Here is a 4,858-nt window from a genome sequence, read left to right as displayed (position 1 = left end):
GAAAAATACAACATGGTATTTACACACTCCCAGGCCACATCAATCAAATGCCAACCACCCAAATACAAAGAAGCACACATTAATATCTTAGAAATAGACGAGTGGTAATTAATTACCCTGACTGTGAGAGCTGTCTCTTAGCTGTCATACATATACATGATATATATATATATATATTTATTTATTTATAGAAAGAGGCGAGATATACTAAATAACACAGAGACCACAAGAGTCAAACCTATGGACAACAGTGCAGCTAGATATACATGCATGCAAGCGCATGTGTGCAAGACCGACATTAAAAAAAGGCAAGACAAGAAGCCTGACCTTTCTATATTGAAGGCTCATGCTTATGGGAGGGGGATGAATTAGGAATGTGATTATTGTGGATGAAAACTAGAACTCATTAAGTGGAATTAACACTTGTCCACGTTTAGTGCATGCAAAGAGACTTGCATATAATAATAATAATAATAATAATAATAATAATAATAATAATAATAATAATAATAATAATAATAATAATAATAATAATAAAACCCTCAATAAGATTAATGTGGGTTTTACTTTGGAACCAATTTTAATACTGTTACTTAGCAAAGTGGAATTGGGTGAACAAAGTGGAATTCGGTGAATGGCCACTTTGAATTAATAAAGTTTATAATACTGAAGATGGTCAATGATATGCATATAATGGACATCCTCTTCAATGCATTACATCATTTTGTAATAAATAAAATAAATTAGAATATTTGATATAAGCAAAATTATAAAACGTTATAAAAAAATTCATTGATTAATATAGATTGTAGTGTGTGAGATTTTAGAGTGATGAAACGAAGAGTTCCATTCGAAGGATTTTGTTGTATGACTGTAAAATTACTTAGCATGATAGATTTTTTTTTTTACTATAAATTAAATGTTTTTTTATCAAATACAAAACTATAAATTAGATATAAAAGGAATACAAAGTTATTTATTAACTTAGAAGGAAAATCGTTGAAACTATAAAAAAAATATTCTAATGAAAACCTGTTCATGCACTAATTAATTAAGACTTAATTAATTAATGGGTCCATCTCTCATTGTCAAAGTGTCATCAAGATGTCATTAGTCACACATATATATTAATAAGTCAGTAAATACATTTCAAACACACAAGTGGGAAATCATTAAGTCAAAAATTAACTACTTTGATATTGACCTTATAATTTACTACAATGAGTACCATACATGTCCATATATCTATATCATAGCATCTTGTGGATTTATATTAATGTCTCTTTGGTAATATATGTATATTATAATAATATTATAAATGAAGTAGATCAAGATGTTATATCTATATATCTATATATATATATATAATTAACTAATATATTAAGTATGGTTTAATATGAGTATAATGAAGAATAGCATGTGTTGCTTTATTGATGTGTATACCTACGAAGAAAGTGAAAGCTTTGCTTCAACAAACTGATTTCAGCAAACTGATTACTGCTCTCAAAGGCCATTCATGTAGCTGCAAATTACAAATACAAAATATTGAACTTGGTAACACTAAACAACAACAACAACAATAAGAAGAAGAAGAATAAAATTTATTCTTTTAAGAAATGGGATGAATTAAGTTCTGCAAACTATTATTATTGTGGTTCAATCTGACTGAATGGAATGAATTGAGAAAAGTAGAATTCACTGTATTGAACCTAAATAGTTTTCTTGGTAATATAAGCTCTGTAGTCATGGTTTAACGAAAAAACAGGACTCCAACAAGTTCGTATAAAACAGTCCAGAATCAAACACAGTTAGGGCATCTAAATACAATTTTTAAAAACTAGATATGCTAAACAAGTCATCATTTGATATCAAAGCTCCTTTGCTCCATAGAAGCCTTGCGTTACCGTTATGGTCGTTGATAGAGCTTTCATCTATGAATCCACAGGTATTATTCATTTGAAAAGTCTAGTTTGTATTAAAGCATATCGCTCTTTCGAGCATACACCTACTAATCTATAAAGACATTTCATCGCCACATTTTGAGCATAGCCCTAAAGTCATATAGGCATCTCATCAAATAGGTGATGTGTATAAACACCAACCAAGCAACAAAGACATTTCATCAAGCATGTTATTTGCATACACATGCCTAATATCCTATACAGACATTTAATCAAACAGATGGTGTGCATACCTAATTCCCCTTCTAATCTATACAAGCATTTCATCAAAAACGTGAGGTGCATACATCCATCTACTTACGACCTTACTGCCTTGGATATTTGATTCTAAAAGGGCGCGAAACGGGTGAATTGGAGATAAGGAAGCTGACTGGTTCTTTAAAAATTCGTTTTTGTCGTTTCCCAGAATTCGGATCCACATTTAACGGGTCACTATAAATGAGAATCAGACCCGATAACATTGAACCCGATCCTCGACTCCCATTGAGTCCTTCATTCATCCAATTCATTTGGATGAATGAATTGGATGAATGAAGGATGCCCATCTCTCCAAGAGATATTCATCATGCAAACTCCACTGCCTGTTTAAATAAAAGAGACCAGCATTTCAATCCTTAGTGGACCAAAAGCAACATCTTTGCCAAAGTTGAGTGGTAAAATAGTGCTGTTTTTCATCCTGAAGTGCAATACGTATAACAATAACCACATCAACAAAACAAAGTCTATAAATCAATAACTTTCTCCTTCTTACTTACGTCTTGCCAAAAAAAAAACATTGAAATCCAAAAGGAAAAAAAGGAGCCATTTAGAATCATTTCAACTAATTCTTTTAGAAATGGAAAGGCATTTGGATGAACTGGAGATGGATTCATAACTAGGTTTCAGATCAGATCCACAGCCTAAACATCATGGGAATGCGAAATTTAACAGATTTTCTCATTCTCAAACAGATTATACCAAGAAATTCAACGATTTAACGAAAATTAATTAGGAAATAGATGGCAACTACAACAGGAGAAACACATCAACGATGAAAATTATGTAGAAAAACCAAATGAAACTGGATTAAATTAGGGATTTAGGATGTTTATAGAGAGGATTAATGGACAGGTTTCATGGAGATCCTGCCATCTAATTCGACTGTGCTTTTCCCCCACCAAGATCTAGGGCACAACAAAGAGGATTTGAAACCAATTCTTCAAAAAGAGGAAAAAGAAGTGGATGAGTACCTGCAAGAAGGTTTAGGGTTTCGAGGAGCATCCGCGGGGAAAAAACCTCCATCCGCCGGCAACAATGAGAAGGGATGAAGATGGGCAACAATGAGAAGGGATGAAGATAGGCAAGGAGAAGGGATGAAGATGGGTTTGTTGATGTTTTAATAACTTTTGTTTTTGTTATATAATAAAAATTTATGAAAAATATTTATTATTTATATTTTTATAAAGTTTTAAGTTTTTATAAAGCCCTCGTATTCATTAAGTATTAATTATTTAAATTTAAATATTATAAAATTAACAATAAACTAATTCAATTTAACATAAAGATTAATTTTTTATTTTTGTATGAAATACTAACAATTTCATTAATTTATATAATGAACATTATTTGTTATTATACAAGAGCAAGTAAAATAAGTATTCATTAAATATTTATTATTTAAGTTTAAATATTAAACAACTACCAATAAACCAATTTAATTTAACATAATAATTAATTTTATATTTTTATATGAAATAATTATAATTCCATTAATTTATATAATAAACATTATCTTTTAATAACATGCGCTTTTTCAATATATATATATATATATAATATCATAATCCAATGTTAAAAGTAATTTTAAAAATAAATAAAATCAAATATTTATTTACCAAAAAATAAAATATTTTTTTAGTATTTGCACTAATGAATGCTAATCTTTTAAATATTTATTTCAATAATTATTTATATTAATCAAATAAAAAAAATATATAACAAATTAATTTATATAAAATAATAAGTTAATTAATTTTCATAAATTTGTAAATTAATGATTAATTTTTTTAATTTAATTATTATTCTCAATATAAATCTCAAATTTAATTCTGATAATATTATTATTAAGCCATGCTCTACTAAACATAAATATAAAAATTAAATAAAATTCAAAACATATAGCTCTACCAACAGAATGATTTCCATCACTAAATGTCTGATATATTCTAACACTTTTAAAGATTCATTGGTATAAATAATATATAGCTACTATATTTAACCATTGCTATAGATAAGTATAAGTATAGAGTAGTAGTTATACCAATGGAACAATATCTGTAAGTAAATGTCATATTTATTCTGACAAATTGAATGTTCCGTTGGTATAGATAATCTATAGCTACAAATTTGACTGTTACTATAGATAAAAGTCTACCTATACCAACAGATTAAAATCCGTCAGTAAATATCTTATATATAGTGACAATTTTAAAATATCATCAGTAAAAACCAGTCTATAGCTACGGAATTTAACTGTTACTATTGAGAAGTGTCAGTATATGGCAATTTTTTTGTAGTGTTTGCACTTTGTTTTCTTAGCTATTCATTCATTCATTCTATTTCTTAGCATCTTTTTCAATCATCGCTCTGATTTGTTTTCTTTCTTTGGGTGCAGCTCCAAGTTATGAACCTTGGAAACCCTTCGATATTGAATGAAGGAGATCCTAAACTTGAATGTACACTCAGAAGCAGGGGAAAAGAACCTGTGCAAGAACCGTCTAATCAAGCTGAAATAGAGGTTGAAGGGTTAGATAATATGGCAAAACAGAATGACCAACAGAGGATAATTTCTGATTATGCGAAACCCTCAGTTTTGGGCACGCAATCGAGTATTGTGCGAACCCCGATTACAGCTCTGA

The sequence above is a fragment of the Dioscorea cayenensis genome, chromosome 3 (assembly GCF_009730915.1).
Source record: "Dioscorea cayenensis subsp. rotundata cultivar TDr96_F1 chromosome 3, TDr96_F1_v2_PseudoChromosome.rev07_lg8_w22 25.fasta, whole genome shotgun sequence".
In the NCBI taxonomy this organism is placed as follows: Eukaryota; Viridiplantae; Streptophyta; class Magnoliopsida; order Dioscoreales; family Dioscoreaceae; genus Dioscorea; species Dioscorea cayenensis.
The sequence above is the reverse complement of the archived record's forward strand: the minus strand, read 5'-3'. Positions refer to the sequence as shown.